Source organism: Mus caroli, unplaced genomic scaffold, assembly GCF_978045245.1.
Source record: "Mus caroli unplaced genomic scaffold, Mus_caroli_1 scaffold_4, whole genome shotgun sequence".
Lineage (NCBI taxonomy): Eukaryota > Metazoa > Chordata > Mammalia > Rodentia > Muridae > Mus > Mus caroli.
Genome location: NW_028227259.1, coordinates 5,712,921 through 5,732,168, shown reverse-complemented (window position 1 = coordinate 5,732,168; position 19,248 = coordinate 5,712,921). Strand labels below are relative to the sequence as shown.

At 42.5% G+C, this 19,248-nt stretch overlaps 1 protein-coding gene across 7 annotated transcripts in view; it reads left to right on the top strand.

The window, feature by feature from the left end:
• Nucleotides 1–19,248, top strand: part of LOC147004889 (protein DBF4 homolog A-like) — a 168,649-nt gene that overhangs the window by 82,545 nt on the left and 66,856 nt on the right. The gene's annotated exons all lie outside the window — the stretch shown is intronic.

Here is a 19,248-nt window from a genome sequence, read left to right as displayed (position 1 = left end):
GTTTTCCTGTTTTTCTGTAAGGACTTCTACCTGTTTGATTATGTTATCATGTTTTTCTTTAAGGATTTGTAACTCTTTAGCAGTGTTCTCCTGCAATTCTTTAAGGGATTTTTGTGCTTCCTCTTTATTGTCTTCTTCCTTTTTAGCAGTGTTCTCCTGCATTTCTTTAAGTGTGTTATTAACGTCCTTCTTGAAGTCCTCTATCATCATCAGGAGATATGCTTTTAAATCCGTGTCTAGCTTTTCCGGTGTGTTGGGGTGCCCTGGACTGGGCGAAGTGGGGGTGCTGGGTTCTGATGATGGTGAGTGGTCTTGGTTTCTGTTAGTAAGATTATTACGTTTACCTTTCGCCATCTGGTAATCTCTGGGGTTAGTTGTTATCGTTGTCACTATTTAAAGATTGGAGCAGAAGCTGTGTTCCACTCACCAGCAGTCTCTAAATCCTGCAGCGGGGTTCGTGGGTAGCTGACGGTACCCCGGTGCTGGTCCAGCCGGAAGAGGCCTGTGGTCCTACTCAGGCCGTTTTTCTGCTTCCCTAACTAATGCAGTCTCAGGTCCCGCGCAATTGGATTGGAGCAGAAGCTGTGCTCCACTCACCAGAAGTCTTAAGATCCTGTGGCGGGTGTTGTGGGCAGTTGGCGAGTGTCAGCAGACCCTGCGCCCCAGCTGCTCAGGTGCTTTTCTGACCGGAAGAGGGTTGTGGCCCTATGTAGGCCGGATTTCTCTCTCCCCAACCAGAGCAGTCTCAGGTCCCGCGTGATTGGACTGGAGCAGAAGCTGTGTTCCACTCACCAGCAGTCCCAAAATCCTGCGGCGGGGGTCGTGGGTAGCTGGTGGGTGTCAGGCAACCCTGTGCTCCCGCTACCCTGGCGCTGATCCGGCCGGGTGAGGCCTGTGGCCCTACTCAGGCTGGTTTCTGCTTCCCTAACTAATGCAGTCTCAGGTCCCGCGCAATTGGATTGGAGCAGAAGCTGTGTTCCACTCACCAGCAGTCCCAAAATCCTGCGGCGGGGGTCGTGGGTAGCTGGCGGGTGTCAGGCAACCCTGCGCTCCCGCTACCCTGGCGCTGATCCAGCCGGATGAGGCCTGTGGTCCTACTCAGGCCGGTTTCTGCTTCCCTAGCTAATGCAGTCTCAGGTCCCGCGCAATTGGATTGGAGCAGAAGCTGTGCTCCACTCACCAGAAGTCTTAAGATCCTGTGGCGGGTCGGCAATTTCTTTTTGTATCAGAGTACACTGTTGTTAGAGTAATTACAATCAAACAGGAAGTTATTTTAGCTAGCTTGAAATACCACACACACACACACAATTCTCTTGATGTTACTCTAAGATATAATTATGTTCTCGTTCATTATTAAATTCTTGCTTTCCAGTGAGTATTATTATAAAATAGAAATACGTAGTAAAAACCGGAGAATCATTACCCTAGGAATTGAGCAGTTTGAATGTTTATAGGCATTTTGGATAGTAATTTATCAAGGGTCCAACTGGTTTGGTGTTTGTTTGTTGGTTTGTTTTTAGAATTCTTGCATCAGTGCAATAAGAAACGGCTTAGATGCAGGTGGACTTGATAATCCCAATAGGAAACTCTTACAAACTCAGACATGGTGTTTGAGAGGCTAGAACATTAACACTAGAGATTTATGTGAAAAAGGGAGAGAGCAGCTCAGTTTCTCAGCTGCTTTGCAATTCTTATTCCTTGTATAAATGTGAAGAGAGTTCTGGTCATCCATACAGCAGCATGCAGAACATAATGCTGTTCTTGCCCTCATGAAACTTGTCTTTAAGGAGTTAAAGGTATCTTTTAATTATTTACCCCCCATTTCCTGAAAATTATATGTTTAGGAAGTGATTTATAACAGACTGCACGTTGTTGTGTGTGTACTTTGTGGTAGGCTTGATCTCATCAGACTGGTGGGTCAGAGAAGATATGTTAATTCTTCAGTACTGAACCTGAATACAGGACCTTTCCTGAGTGTGATAGGCAGATCCTCTCCCAGTGAGCTGCACATCAGCCCCAAGGCGTGCTTCGTGAAATGATACTACATTCAAAGTTTGAATAATAAATATTTGGCAGGTGAGATGGAAACAAGGTTCTCTGGCAGTACAATTAGCATATTCCGAGGCCCCCGAGACCTCGATGCAGGATGTCATAACATGTGAACAGAAAGAAATCAGAAGGGTGGGCAGTAAGCATAGAGCAGGAGGATCGGGAGGACTGGGTGGACCAGGAAGACTGGGAGGAGGAGGGATGCACATGGATCCATATGTCTCTCACTCTTGTAGCCCTCTTTATCTCAGGAAACATGAGATAAACTGCCTCGGTCTCTGGAATGCTGAGTGTTAGACTGATGATCCCAAGGTATTCCACATCATAGAAGCAGGTTGGATGAGGTCTAGTTTTGAGGACATGCTATCTTTCTCACTAAGTAAAAATTTACAAATGTCCTCAGTAATGTTAGCAGATGTGACCACCTCAAGGCAGATCTGTAGTTTGCAAGCATAAACACTCAGGCACTATGAATACTGTTAGCACAAGCTGGGCGAACCTTAGCTTCTGATTGTACCGGTTAATATCTGAGGCCCCAGACAATTTACTGATACCTGTGTGCTTTATTCTTCTTTTCTCCTACAAAAGAGGAAGCAAAGAGGCAAACAAAGCTCTGGCCGTGGAAAGAACACTATAAATGTCAGTGCGGGCTTAGGAGTAAGGCCAAGTCGCAGGGTGCAGAGGGTGTCTGGGCACATCTGTGGTGGCTTTTGACCATTTTAACTGTCAATTTCCAAACTTCTCATGACACAGGCATCAGGTCAGCCATGGCCGTTCCCTTTGCTTCGATGACCTGTGTATGTACCATCTCACTTAACGTGCATGCTTAGAATACATGCTAGTCCATGCCTGTGGAATGATACAGATAGACTGGATTGCCCATGTGCTAGAAGTGTGGTTTCTCCTGACCTCCAACAGTGTGGGTGCAAAGGTCCATTTGTGAGAGATCTGGGTGAATGTGTTATTTCTCCTGCTATAAGGATGTTTCATGAATGTGAACAGGAGCAGGTAGGAAGCCATATGCTCACCCCTGGAAGTGTACCTTCTTTCCCAAGGATGGCTCGCTCATGCTCAAATTTTTAGAGACACTTTTTAGTCCGTTTTAAATTCCAACCTACAAATTATGACCACTTGAATTGGTTTGGGATAAAATTTCTGTAATTTAACATATTTCACACATATCAAAATTATGTCAAATATTTTTAAAAGAAACCTATGTGAGATATGATGTATTACATTTATCATATTACATGTTTTACTACATTGTTTCCTTTCTCTGTCTCTCTCTCTTTGTCTCTCTCTCTCTCTTTGTGTGTGTGTGTGTGGTATGCATGGTGTGTAGTATATGTGTAGTGTGTATGCATTTATATGTGTGACACATGAGTCGTGTGGTGCATGTGTGTGATGTATATGTGATGTATGTAGGTTCTATAGTGTATGTTGTGGTGTGTGTAGGGGTTATGTGTAGGAAGGACAGTGGGATGGAAACCATCACTTTGTGCATGTCGCATGCATTTTTCCTTCGAGCTCCATCCCTCATAGGTTCACCAAATCTACCTGTGCTTCCTGACATCTGCTTTTCTTGAATCCTTGTTTCTACTCTTCCAGTTTTGTCTTGCTGTATTTATTCTTTATTCTTTTGTTGAATGAGCCATATTAGTTTAGTGTATTTAATAAATAACTTTATTTTCTTTAGTATTGTTTACTTTCCAATAATGTCTCCTCTTATCTTTCCTCTGATTTCCTTCTCCTGGTATCTTTTCCACAACAGACTCAGTGATATGTACCTGTAATTCCATCAGTCAAAAGGCAGAGGCAGGAAGGTTACTATAAATTTGTGGCCAACCTAGTGTCTATAGCAAGTTATGTGCTAGCCTGGGCTACTTAGTAAGCCCTTGTCTCATAAAATGAAACAAGAAGAACCACAACAAACCTTCCCTGTGGTTCTGTGTGTGGCTGAATGAGTTTAATGTTTAACCAACCTACTAAATAACGGTTTCCTTCTGTTCTATTTTTTGTAAACATCCAGCATCCAACTATGTAAACTGTACTTTTCTTGTTTTCCAACTCCTCTTTTTGTTTTTGAGACAGTCTAGATGTGTAGTCTTAAACTTCTGAGCTTAAGCGAGCCTCTCTCCTTATCTGCTGGTTGCAGATGTAACAGGCCTGTTCCAGTGAGCTCAGCTATAGTACATTCCTAAGCTACATTCTAGCAGCACCCTGGGACGTTGGCTACATAGATTAGGTTACTTGGGCTCTTTGCTTGACTCATACATTATTCACACCTTTAGAAGTATCGTTCAATTGTTTAAAATTTGTATATTTAGCATTCTAAATGTTCCTTTATTGTAAGTGCAGTCTACAAGATATTGGCTCTTTAGATGTTGGCCTGGTATTTAAAGGGAGTAAAAATGTTGATAATCCTTAAGTGTCTAGATAGCTTGTAGATCAGGAAAGAGGAGGTATGCTGATTCATCTCTCTCCTTCATTTTAAAGGATAATAATGCCAGTAAGATGAATGGCCAACTCATGCCTCTAGGACAGTTTATGAATAAAAAGCACCTTTTTTTTCTTGCTCAGCATCTTTCAAAATCCAACACACCCTTGAATGCCTACTTGCCTTTCTCCACCGACATTGAGATCTTCCTCCCCTTATTAAGGCAACACTGTGCCTTGCTCTGTCCCAGGTGACTCCACAGTCATTCAGGGAGGGGAGGCGGGACTTGGATGTTTTAGGACTTAGGGTACAGGAAGGAAGGGAGGTGCTGCAAGGGAGCCTGTACTTGGCTGCCAGAAAGAACCTCTTCATCTTCCTTTCTACAAAGAAGTAGTGGACATAAGAATGATCAAATGGAGGTGAAGTTAAAGTGAAAGAAATACAGCGGAAAAGCAGAGAAAAAAGCTATTTTCATCTTCCTCATTACTTCAGATTCTCAAATAGTTATAACAGTCCTGTTAATGTTTTCATTGACTTACATGTTTATTTTTGTTTTATTGAAATAGGATGTTGAAAACAAGGTTGACATCAAACTTCCTATGTAGCTAAGAATGGTCGTGAGCTACTGACCTTCTTTCCTGTCCCTTTTTTTTTTAAAGATATTTTCTTTATTTACATTTCAAATGTTATCCCCTTTCCTAGTTTCCCCTCCAAAAGTCCCCTATCCCTTTCCCCCTTCCCCATGCTCCCCAACCCACCCACTCCTGCTTCGTGGCCCTGGCATTCTCCTATACTGGGGCATAGAACCTTCACAGGACCAAGGGCCTCTCCTCCCATTCATAACTGACTAGGCCATCCTCTGCTACATATGCAGCTGTAGCCATGAGTCCCACCATGTGTTTTCTTTGATTGGTGGTTTTGGACATAGTACTACCAGAAGATCCAGCAATACCACTCCTAGGCATACCTAGAAGATGCTCCAACTTGTAATAAGGACACATGGTCCACTATGTTCATAGCAGCCTTATTTATAATAACCAGACTCTGGAAGGAACTCAGATGTCCCTAAACAGAGGAACGGATACAGAAAATGTACATTTACACAATGGCATACTACACAGCTATCAAAAACAATGAGTTTATGAAATTCTTAGGCAAATGGACGGATCTAGAGGATATCATCCTGAGTGAGATAACCCAATTACTTGTACCTCTGAAAGCTTATAGGAGAGTGATACAGTGCCTGCTCCCCTCTTCTCCCCTCCCCTCTTTTACCCTTCCTTTTGTTTCATTCTTTCATAAGAAAAATAACTAACAGAAATCTTTTCTTTCTTTATTTTAGGGAAGCCTAATAAGCTTTCTTTTTCTATGTGTCTTTATCATCTTGTTCATATTCAAATACCTTATAAAGTATAAGGTTTCAAGTAATTTATATCTTTTATGCTAAACACTTCATGTATTGCAACACATTGAAATTTTGTTATTTATAAAATGATGCTATGGTGTGGTAGTTTCCTAGAAATAGTTATCATTTCATGGGTTTATAATTACATAGACAGTGTACCTGGCCCATGTCCATTTTCCATTCTCCCAATTTAGAAACATGGCTGAGCGGACCTGGTAAGAGCCATCTCTGCACTGCAGTAATTCATTACAGAGAAGCTCTTCATGGGAACCTAAAACATTCAGTAGCAGTATCAGGCAACTGAAGAAGAATTTCTCTTGATTTGGAATCTCTGTTTGACTTAATCATAGAACGGGAGAGCTGCTTGCTCATATTATTTAGTAAAAATGAATGAGGACTTATATGTGTGTATGTATGTGAGTGTGTATGTGTATATGCATGTGAGTGTGTATGTGTATATGTGTGTGAGTGTGTGGGCATGTGTATATGTGTGTGTGTATGTATATACATGTATGAGAGTATGTGTGTGAGTGTGTATATATGTAAATGTGTGTATGTGTATATGCATATATGTGAGTGTGTATGTGTGTGTATATGTGTGAGTATGTATGTGTGAATGTGTGTCAGTATGTATATGTGTGTGTGTATATATATATATATATATATATACACACATACATATATGTGTATGAGTGTGTGTGTGTATATGTGTATTATATGCAGATGTGCTCAGAGGAATAGGGTTGATCTCAGTTGCTTCTTACCTTATACACTGAGCTAGTATCTCTCACTTGAGCTCTGTAGTCATGTGATTTCACATCACTGTATTGACATGGGTCCTGGGATGTGAACTTCTGTCCTCAGGCCTGTGCATCAAACATTACTGCTGAGCTATCTCCCCAGGCCCTAGCTGAGAATTGCATTTTCCTTCTTAAAGATTCATTAGTTTGTTTTGTTCATTATGCATGTGTGTATGTGTATGTGTGTTACCTGGGTGGGTGCACAGGCCCAGGGAGCTCTGAGGGTGACAACTGGAGTTACAAGTAGTTGTGAGCTACCTGACTTGGGAGAGTAAGAGTGGGGCTGGGAACCAAACTCAAGTCCTCTGCAGGAGAAGGAAGAGCTCTTCTGGTTTGTTTGTTTTGTTAAGACAACAGTTTTTATTCCCTGTACAGTATTCCACTCAGATGAAACCAGCAGGCTACATGCTGCTCAAGAACAGCCCCCGAGAGTCTGGAAGGTACACCACGCCTCAGTTCTCTTTCTGTCTTCTGTATACAGTCAGCAATGTCCATTCCCAATCAGATCTCAGACCAATATGGCAGGTAGGCAATGGGGTTCCGACAGAAGGGAGCTATAGCAGCTAACCTTCCAGAGTCCCATCACCCCAGTCAGTGTTACAGTTCTCCTCAAAAGGTCTCCAAGACAAGAGAGGAAAAAGAAAAAGAACATGAAAATAAAATCCTAGGCCAACAGCCAGAGGAAGCTTGGAATAGGAAGGAAACCAAATGAATGAATGAATGAATGATCATCGACTTCCAGGCTAGAATGTGCCATCTATCAAAACCAAAATAGAACACCCAACAGATAAAATAACTTAAAGCCATTTTCTTTTAATTGCATCAACTCCAATCCTTCTGCAGGTTACCATGCTGACTGTACACACATCTACAGTTTGTCTGGTTGTCGCATTGGTTGTGTGTCCTGTGTGAGAGCTTAGCTTTGACAGAGTTAAGTCTAAACAAAAAAGAAAGGCCAGTTCACTTGGGAGTTTTAATAAAGGAGGTAGAAAATGTGGCTCAGCAATTGGCCCTGTAGCCTCTTCCATGGCTCAGCAATTGTCCCTGTAGCCTCTTCCAAGGCACTGTTCATAGAAAGTGAGGGATGGGATCAAGGAAGAAGAGTAGGAAACCAAACCCAGGCAGATTTTATGTAAAAGCATTTGGTACCCATGGCTATCATGGTAGGTCAGCAGTGGTCTGGTCTCGGGATCCTGCTCTATGATATGGTCCAGAGATATTCTACAGCGATATCTAGGGTCAAGTGTTCTCCAGGCAGAGGGTCTCTTCGCAACATCAGCATCTCATTAGATGACAGCTGGCCCAAAGATGCTGGCACATGGGAGTGGCCGTTGAATTGTTTTGGTGTTTTCTTCATTAATGAGGCCTTGCCATGAGTTTCTGGAGAGCAACCTGTAGTCTTGGCCATAGCTAGATTGTTTCTTGGCCAAATGTAACCCAGCTCTGGTACTAGAAGTTTTATTTGGTGACAAGATAGTCCCAGTTAGGGCTTTCCCTGTTATTTGACAATTTCATTTAGATCCCTTTCATATATTTATATATTTTTAAAGCTTCTCCTATATTAGGTTTTCATGATGTCTATTTTTAAAAAGTGGCTATTATTCCAATGTGTAATATACCACATTTTTTTCATCAGTTCATCTGTCGAGGGACCTCTATGTTGTTTGTAATTTCTGGATGTTATAGAGCATCAATGAACATGGTTGAGCAAATGTGTCCATGGTAGGATGAAGTGTCCTTTTGGGAATATGCCCAGGAGTAGTATAGCTGGATCTTGAGGTGGATCGATTTCCATCTTTCTGGGAATCAGCCACACTGATTTCCATAGTGACTGTACAAGTTTGTGCTCCCAGTAGCAATGCATGAGTGATCCCTCACTCATGAGGGATCTCCAGCATGAGCTGTCATTTGTTTTATTGATCTTATCCATTCTGATGGGTATAAGATGAAATTTCGAAGAAGTTTTGATTTGCTTTTCCTGATGAATAAGGATGTCGAACAGTTAAGTGTTTCTCAGCCATTTGAGTTACCTCTTTTGCGATTCCCTGTGCCCCCTTTTTAATTGGGTTATTTGTTTTCTTGATCTCTAGTTATTTTTTGCCTTTGAGTTCCTTATTGACTGATGATAGCTGCATGTAATCATGATGTAAATGTTGTGTAATCAATATGTAACTATTAGATTACTGCAGACCAGAGATATAGCATATACAAAACCTTGACGGCAGTCCCGAGGACCAAAAGGCAATAAAAATATATTTAAAAATCCCCATTCTAAACAATAATATATTCTCTCTCTCTCTCTCTCTCTCTCTCTCTCTCTCTCTCTCTCTCTCTCTCTCTCACTTTCTCTCTCTTTCTCTCTCTCTCTTTCCTTCTCTCCATTCCCCCTCCCTTTCTCTATCTCTCTCTCATTTGATACTGGTTCTTTCTATATAGTTCAGGCTGGCCTGAAACTTTTAATCCTCATGCTTTTGTACTGCTAAGTGCTGAGATTCCAAAAGCACATCTGGCTTTTGAATTAGTCATAACAAAGAATGAGATTCATACCTCAAGAGACATTTCAGCATCCCTCACTGGGAAATGTGACCAGACGATTCCTCAGCACTTCTGCATGATCTCTGTCCCTCTCCCCTTTTCTTCTCTCCCTCTCTCTCTCCCCATCTCCTTCACTCCTCTCTCCCTCTCTTTTACCTTTTCTTTCCCTTTTCCTCCTTCCTTCCCACTCCCATGTACAGACACACACACACACACACACACACACACACATTTTTGTAAACTTCATCTTGTTGTGTTTTAGAATTCCCTGGTGGGGTTTCTTAAGTAGCTATGATGCCTGTTTTATTGATGAGCAACCTGAGATTCAGAGCATGTCTCTCTTTAAAAGAATGCTTGGGATTATGAATATGTATCAAGCATATACTTTGAAAAAGATATGGTCTGCCTGATTAAATAAGACAGAAACAGGCATGCAGGAAGAGAGATAAATATTTAAAATTAAAATATCTAGACGTTAGCAGGGAATAGTGAGAAGCTGTCTGAAAAAGCTTTGGGAGAATGAGACATTTCAAAAGCAGTGGCCTGTCTGAAGTTGAAAAATTACTGCATTTCCATTTGAAGACGCAGGGGGCAAATGGCTGTGATGCTGATGCTCTGTTCAGTGGGTTTCCTGCTTTGTGATTTTGTCCTTTTCTAATCCAGGCCACGTAAATTCCTTTTAGGTTATCATCTCAACTTGTTTATAATGAGTTGTCTTTTTCTTTTGAGATCGTGTGGACTAATAAAAGTTTCAGCACAACTTTAAATTTCAGAAATAAATGGTAGTTTTGAGTTTCCTACAATAAAATTTCAGTATTTTTGTATCCAATTAAACCAATTAATAGATACAAAGATGCAGATTTTCTTTTAAATAGTATTAATTATTTAAAACTAAACATCTGCATGATTATGACTGTTAGTGTATTCAACAGTATGAAGTAAGTTTGAAGCACAATGGTTATTTCTTGAACAAATAACAGTGAGAAATAGCACTATGCCTGGCAGACAAAGTGCCCATCTCTGTGAGGAGACACTGGAATTTCTCCTTCCTGCAACATCTGACTTAGATTATTGGATATGATATATAATACTTCCATAGCAGCTGGTTCCTTAAAGTCACATGAAGGTCTAGAGAAACTTCACTCTTGGTTGGACTTGAGAAAGTTGGTGTGAAGTCGGTGAGTGTGATTGACACATGTGATTCTAATTTCATATACACACAGATACACACCATAGCATTTGTGTGGAAATCAGAGGACAACTTTTTTTTTAATTATTTATTTTCTTCATTTACATTTCCAATGCTATCCCAAAAGTCCCCCCATACCCTCCACCCCCACTTCCCTACCCACCCACTCTCACTGCTTGGCCCTGGCGTTCCCCTGTACTGAGGCAGATAAAGTTAGCAAGACCAATGGGCCTCTTAGAGCACTGATGGCCGACTAGGCCATCTTCTGATACATATGCAGCTAGAAACAGGAGATCTGGGGGCGGGGCGGGGTACTGGTTAGTTTATATTGTTGTTCCACCTATAGGGTTGCAGACCCCTTTAGCTCCTTGGGTGCTTTCTCTAGCTCCTCCATTGGGGGCCCTGTGATCCATCCAATAGCTGACTATGAGAATCCACTTCTGTGTTTGCTAGGCCCCGGCATAGCCTCACAGGAGACAGCTATATCTGGGTCCTTTCAGCAAAATCTTGCTAGTATATGAAATGGTGTCAGCATTTGGAGGCTGATTATGGGATGGATCCTCGGTTATGGCAGTCTCTGGATGGTCCATCCTTTCTTCTCAGCTCCAAACTTTGTCTCTGTAACTCCTTCCATGGGTGTTTTGTTCCCAATTCTAAGAAGGGGCAAAGTGTCCACACTTTGGTCTTCGTTCTTCTTGAGTTTCATGTGTTTTGCAGATTGTATCTGATATTTGGGTATTCTAAGTTTCTGGGCTAATATCCACCTATCAGTGAGTCATATCTTGTGAGATCTTTTGTGATTGGGTTACCTCACTCAGGATGAGGCCCTGCAGGTCCAGCCATTTGCCTAGGAATTTCATGAATTCATTCTTTTTAATAGCTGAGTATTACTCCATAGTGTAAATGTAGCACATTTTCTGTATCCATTTCTCCATTGAGGGGCATCTGGCTTCTTTCCAGCTTCCTTGGTTCCATACCCAATGTTGGGATGCCTGGATCTCAAGGAAGCCATGGTTTCATATTTTGAGCAATCTTTACACTGTGTGTAATTATGGTTGTATAGATGTTTGCTCTGCCAGCGGTGCACAGGAGTTGCCAATTCACATGTATTCAACTTTTTTGTCTTTTTTTTTTCCCGAGGCAGGGTTCCTCTGGAAGATTTGTGAGGGCTTCAGGATCTCTTTCAGTGTGAATGTAGTAGTAATGATGCTTTGGAGACCTGCAGCAGAGCTGTAGGGCTAAGCTGTCTCTGTCCACTTTGTATTTGCTTATGGACTCCAATGGACACTCATGGCTTATCAGTTCTGTTGCTACCTCTAACTTGATCAAACATATCTATTGATCACGTGCAACAGGTCAGATCCTCTGGTCCTTGCTCTGCCTTCAGGACCATTGACTTCCGGCTGACAGGTAAACCTGGAGCCAGCCAGCTGAATTGACATTCTCACAGTGCATGAAGGTTCGCTAAAGTCTGCTGTTGCTTCTCACATTCCTTGGTAATCACTAGCACTCCATGGATCTTTGATCCAGGGGCTCTGAGTCCTGTGAAGAGGAATACACTGGGCCACGGCTATTCTGGGACTGGTGCCCAGCATGGGTATCCCTACATGGCATGGACAGAATGAACAAAGGCAGAACTCCTTGCCAGAATTGGCATTCAGTCCTCAAGGAAAAACGCCTTCTTTCTTTCTTTCTTTCTTTCTTTCTTTCTTTCCTTCCTTTTTTCCTTCCTTCCTTCCTTCCTTCCTTCCTTCCTTCCTTCCTTCTTTCTTTCTTTCTTTCTTTCTTTCTTTCTTTCTTTCTTTCTTTCTTTCTTTCCTTCCTTCCTTCCTTCCTTTTCCTTCCTTCCTTCCTTCCTTCCTTCCTTCCTTCCTTCCTTCCTTTTAAACTAGTTCATTAATGGATGCAAATTATAGGTAGACAAAAGGGGTAAAAAAAAAATAAATAAAAAACAAAAAAACAAAACAAAACAAAAAAAACAACAACAAAAACCAAGTTGAGTTAGTGCGGTAGGTGGGTCCCTCTGGTACCTCCTGAGGAGGTTAAGTCCTGTGGAGTCTCAATGATTGACAGCTGTGGAAGAAAGAGCGCCACATCTACCTGTCCACATGACATCAGCACACAAGGCATGGCCAGAACCCCTTTGACATCTGCATTCTAATGGCCACAGACTCAAAATAATTCTACCAAGTTGGCCTGCAAGCATGCCTTCTATTGTCCTTCGTTATTCTTGCAACTTTCTCTAGCTATCCTGGTGGAGTCACAGCTCTGCCACTCCACTGTAACCACCATTCTTCCTGGGATCTGAGCAAGCCTCCCGTGTCAGCCAGCACTGTACACACTTGAGCATTCATGCCTCATCCAGACCAAGAGCCTCCCCTTTGTTCAGCTCCTGTTGTAAGACTCCGGGGAGCCTTAGCCTACCAGAGACCCCTGAGTGAACCACATGGAGCCTGGATGGATGCAAAAAGCAAGAGGAATTTATTGTTCCAGTGCACAGGGCTTATCCCAGACCCAAAGGAGAGGTGCCGACCCCCAGTGCCCATTCAGTGAGTTTTTATATTCCAGAGGCAGAATAGACCATCAGCAACTTTTCCTCTACTTTCAACCTGTGATTTCAACAGAGCCTCCCAATGGCAAAGTCACCTGGAATTCCTACCTGGCTCTGTGCTCTTCTGCTCTGGTCTGTATCTTCAGCACACTGCTCTCCACTCTCTGGTATCATCATCCTCCAGGGACCACAGTGCCTGCAAGAGCACTGGAAACACACAAAAGGAAGGGCCCTGTTAGGAGAAATCTCCATGACCCATGCTGGTCTGTGCTGGCACTGTGCTGGCACAGGCCTTCAGGCTGATTCTTCCAGAGTAATCCATTGCTCCATTCACACACCCTTTTCTAGCACCCTTGCCCAGCCTCAGGACACTGTCTTCTGCTGTCAGCATGTCAGGACTCCACTTAGGAGGGAAGACAGGATTGGATTTTTCTCTAAGACAGTAGCTACATTGCCACCAAACCCCTGAGCATGGATGCTAGTAATTTGTTGAGGTAAGGGGACAGTTTTAAAAGTACAAAATAACCATGGGCTTTCCCACCTACACACCAGTTCCTGAATAATTACTTGGAGGCTTATTATTAATGTAAAAGGCCTAGGCCACAACTTAGGCTTGTTTCCTGTCTAGCTTGTAACATGTTTAACCCACTAAAACTATACTATATCTGCCAAGAGGCAAATGACCTCTCCTTGATTTCCTGTGTCAATCTTCCTTGGAGTTTGTCCAGAATAAATCTCCGACTTCTGACTATCTCCTGTAGTTCCAATCGCTCTACTGGAACTCCTCCCCCCTCCCCCCCTCGATTTCCTGGCCTTTGCTGATAAGTTTAACTCCCTGCACACAGGGTGACTCACAGCAGCTCTAATTTCAGCTCCATGTATACATCACCTCTGTCCTCCGTGGCTACTTTTACTCACATGCATTTGAAAAAGTTGCATCTCCGACATTTATGGTAACACCACCTTTGGCTGTCTATAGAATTCCACAAAGGAATCTGATGGAGAGTACAAGCCATGAGACTCAGAAGACAAAACCCATACCTTAATAGCAATAATTGTAACCAAGTAGATTTCTTTATGGTGTGCTCTAGAGATAATCTCTTGTGTACTGTCTGGAGGTAATATATGTTAATTAAAAGATGCTGCTGTGAGTCTCATCAGCCATTGCCTAACTCTGTGATGAGGGTAGACCAAGTTACCATAATCATAGAAAGATAACAACTGTATCAATGAAATAAATTATTAATTTTTCCAATGTCAGAAGGTGATAGACAATTATTTTTGGTTATAGACTGACTTCTTTTTTTTCTTTTTTTAATTAGATATTTTCTTCATTTACATTTCAAATGCTATCCCCAAAGCCCCCTATACCCTCCCCACAACCTGCCCCCCAACCCACCCACTCCTGCTTCCTGACCCTGGCATTCCCCTGTACTGGGGCATATAATCTTTGCAAGACCAAGGACCTCTCCTCCCATTGATGGCTGACTAGGCCATCCTCTGCTACATATGCCACTAGAGACACAGCTCTGGGGATACTGGTTAGTTCATATTGTTGTTCCTCCTATAGGGTTGCAGACCCCTTTAGCTCCTTGGGTACTTTCTCTAGCTCCTTCATTAGGGGCCCTGTGTTCCATCCAATAGATGAATGTGAGCATCCACTTCTGTATTTGCCAAGCACTGGCATAACCTCACAAGAGATAGCTATATCAGGGTCCTTTCAGCAAAATCTTGCTGGCATATACAATAGTGTCTGCGTTTGGTGGTTGTATATGGGATGGATCCCTTGGTGAGGCAGTCTCTGGATGGTCCTTCCTTCCTTCTTGCTTCGAACTTTGTCTCTGTAACTCCTTCCATGGGTATTTTGTTCTCCATTCTAAGAAGGAGCAAGTGTCCACACTCTGGTCTTCCTTCTTCTTGAGTTTCATGTGTTTTGCAAATTGTATCTTGGATATTCTTAGTTTCTGGGCTAATATCCACTTATCATTGAGTGCATGTATAGGCTGACTTCTAATTTCCCCAGGTCTCTAATAGAAGGCAAATGTTGTACAAAACACTCAAATGATTCCTTAAATGGAGCTCATATTTCCCTTCAGTCTAGTTTAGAAACCAAGAAGCTGAACAACCTCTTGTTTCAGCATCTTCATAATTCTTTGTGATGCCATAGTTAAGAGGTGATTGGGAAAGGGAAAGTTATTTGAATCCTAGTTATTCATCTGCTGCATTTTCTATTTGTGTATTTTTTATGTACAGATATAATCTCAGTTCTTAGCCCAGACTGGCATGGAATTTTTCTATGTAAACCTCAAATGGTGGTTAAAGGAAAATTGGGCACTTAATGTACAAGATTGTATCTAGATCTTTGTCTCTGACTACATAAAAATCAACTCCAAATAGACTGAAGACCTTAAAGAAGATCTGATACTCTAAAATTGATATTAGAAAAGTAGGGGAAACAAACTAAGGTCATAGCATAAGTTAGCATTTGTGAATTGAACTACATTTTTTCCAGGAAACATGGCAAACCATTGATAATTGAGTTGTCATAAGTGTCACCATAGGAAACAAGCGTGGACATTACCAAAGGACAAAATAATTTTCCAGCATGTGAAATGGAAACCCTAGCACAGTGCTGGCAGAGCAAACATCTACACAACCATCATAAGACCTCGTGTGGAGATTCCTCAAAATGTTAATGCATGTCTCCTGCAAGGCTCTTCCAGTGCCTGGAAAATACAGAAGTGGATGCTCACAGTCATCCATTGGATGGAGCATAAGGTCCCCAATGAAGGAGCCAGAGAAATACTCAGGGAGCTGAAGGGGACTGAAGCCCCAAAGCAGGAACATCAATATGAACTAACCAGTCCCCTCAGAGCTCCTTGGACCTATACCACCAATCAAAGAAAACACATGGTGGAACTTGTGGCTCTGGCTATATTTGTAGCAGACGATGGCCTAGTTGGTCATCAATGAGAGGAGAGGCCCTTGGTTCTGCAAAGGCTCTATGCCATAATATAGGGGAATGCCAGGACCAGGAATGGGTTTGGGTGGGTTGGGGAGCAGGGGAAGGGAGGAGGGGATAAGGGATTTTCTGAGGGGAAACCAGGAAGGGGATAACATTTGAAATGTAAATAAAGGAAATATCTAATAAAAAAGAAAGGAGAGAGGGAAGGAAGGAAGGAAGGAAGGAAGGAAGGAAGGAAGGAAAGAAGGAAGGAAGGAAAAGAAAGAGAAAGAAAGAAAGAAAGAAAGAAAGAAAGAAAGAAAGAAAGAAAGAAAGAGAAACAAAGAAAAGAAAAGAAGAGAAAGGCAAGCTCTGGAGTCAACCAGTGTGCAGAGAACTGATACAGAACTCTACACAGTTCCTCACAACACCAAGAGGATCTGCCAGATGGCACATGCTGGCTGCGCTTCCTCAGGAAGAGACACAAGCTTGTTTAGAGTTTCTTTCAACAGTGATTTGGTTTCAGGAAGCCAGGGCTCCTGTCATCTTGGAAACCTCTCCATCTCTAGTTCATGTGGCAGCACAAAGCATCCCTTCTGCCCTGAAGAAAGCTCTGCCATCTCAACAGGATATGAGTGGCTGGGCAGAAATACAAGCTGTGGGTTACCCAGATTTCAGGCTACAAAACACTGTTTTGTGAACAGAAGTCAGGACCCTGGTGAACATCTCCATACCCAGTTATAAAGAGATTTTGAAGACACTGAGATAGGACAACTGCAGAGGGAATTAGAACTCATATGAATTGATCCAAACCAAGTCCTTTCACAAGGTGGCTACTCTACCTCCACATGTCTATTGAGAGAGAATGTATTTGGGCTTTCAAATCCAGGAGGTGCAACCTGTCACAAAAGTACCAAGGATTCTGAGCAGGAGGGTCAGAAGTCGGTAGCCAGCCTAGGCTACATAGCAAGACTTTGTCTCATAAAAAATAAAGGAGAGAATTGTGCTTAACTTGAGTAGACTTGAAGGACATTAGGCTAAGAAAATAATCTACCAAATAGAGATCAATATTGCCTAATTGAAGCCTAAAACACAAATCTCCACTACTGATAAACAATAGCATGATGGAGAGATGTTTGCAGGATGCATTCTAGACAGTATGTAGGAGGAAGAGGGCAAATATGTAATGCACAGGGTGAAGACCACAGTGCATCATGAAGATCAGTGTGCTCTCACCACTGGAAAAGTGGTGCCTTTGGAAGACAGACATGTTAGCTTGTTCCAGTATGCAGACGTTTATATAGATATAAAATAGGACACGGTAACACACAGTTCAAACACAAAAAGTTTACTGTAGATTAAAAAAAATAGTCTGTGTATTCCGAGTTGTTTAAACCATACAATTTGTGTCCAGGTTCCAGCATCTGATACTCTTGGAGACACTTGTGCCTAAGCAGATCTTAAACCGAGATCTCTGGATATCCTCGATGGTTGATATTCACTCAGACACACAATGCCTAAAATCAGAAATCATTCACCCTTCAGTATCCAGGACCTTTTTAAAAAAATTATTATTAGATATTTTCTTCATTGACATTTCAAATGCTATACCCAAAGCCCCCTATACCCACCCGCAGCCCTGCTCCCCAACCCACCCACCCCCACTTCCTGGCCCTGGCATTCCCCTGTACTGGGGCATACGATCTTCACAAGACCAAGGCCTCTTCTCCTATTGATAGCAGACTAAGCCATCCTCTGCTACATATGCAACTAGAGACACAGCTTTCAGGGGTACTGGTTAGTTCATATTGTTTCTCCTATAGGGTTGCCGACCCCTTTAGCTCCTTGGGTACTTTTTCTAGCTCCTTCATTAGGGGCCCTGTGTTCCATCCAATAGATGACTGTGAGCGTCCACTTCGGTGTTTGCCAGGCATTGGCATAGACTCATAAGAGAGAGCTCTATCAGGGTCCTTTAAGCAAAGTCTTTCTGACATATGCAATAGTGTCTGGGTTTGGTGGTTGTATATGGGATGGATCCATAGGTGGGGCACTCTCTGGATGGTCCCTCCAGGACCTTTTTTAAAGGCCATCTTCATGGTTCATTTCTGCAAGAGACCATACACTACCCAAAGGAAAACCTTGCTGTCAGACCAGAGGGTCTTACTTGTTTTCTTACAACAGGTTCTTATCCATGATCATGCTTGGAAACAGGTCCTGCTCTGGCTTCAACTATTAAACACTTCATATTTCACTTTGGCTCCACTCAAAACTTACTTGGTGGAATTTACCTTTTAAGCTCTCAGATGCCCTGGGGTAGTGTGCACCATGACATGATCTGGCTTCACATGGCTCCTATGAAGATGAACTGGTTAATGTTTCAGATAAGGGTGTAGACAAGGCAATACAAATTTGGAGAGACAACTAGAGTCACAAAAAATATGATAATACTTTGTTTGGAATACAGATTCTCACCATTTCAACTAATTTCAAAAGCAGCAAAAATGCCAAAGGAATGCTCTTCTCTCTCTCTCTCTCTCTCTCTGTCTCTCTATCTCTGTCTCTCTGTCTCTGTCTCTGTCTCTCTCTCTCTCTCTCACTCCCCCTCTCTTTCTCTCTCACTGTGTGTGTGTGTGTGTGTTTGTGTGTCCGTGTGTGTGTTTGTGTGTCCCGGCATCCAACCATGGGAAATTCCTCCCTGGCCCTCTCCTGTATCTGTGTGCATCCTCAGTAGGCTGCTCTTCACTCTCTGGTATCAGTTTTCAGGGAGCACAGTGCCTGTAAATGCTCTTCAAACAGATATAAGAAAGAGAGATCTTAGTAGAAATCTTCAGGACTTATGCTTCACTGTGATGGCCCTGTGCTGGCATGGGCTGTCAGGCTGGTTCTTCCCGCGTGCTCCACTGATCCCTTCCCCCACCCTCCTCCAACAACCTGGCCAGGCTCAAGACACTGTCCTCTGCCCTCTACATGTGGTGAAGTTGCTCACAAAGGATACCGTGGGATTGGATTTATCAGTGATAATACATTACCACCAACCCCTAAGATGTATATTCTTGTAACCTGTTTATTTCAAAGCATATCATTTAGTCCAGGAAAGTGTTCAGTGAGTGCAAGCATTTGCTACCAAGGGTGGGGACGTTAATCCATTCCCTGAGACAGATAGGGTGTAAAGACAGAACTGACTCTGGCTGGTTAACTTCCATGCACATACAGTAAATAAATATTTTTTTCTTTAAAGAAATTGACATTATTTTAAACAAAAAACCTAGAGGTAGAAGTGTATTGTAGTCTCTCCACTTACCTGGTACCATGGCTACCTCCATGGCTCTTTTGACTCA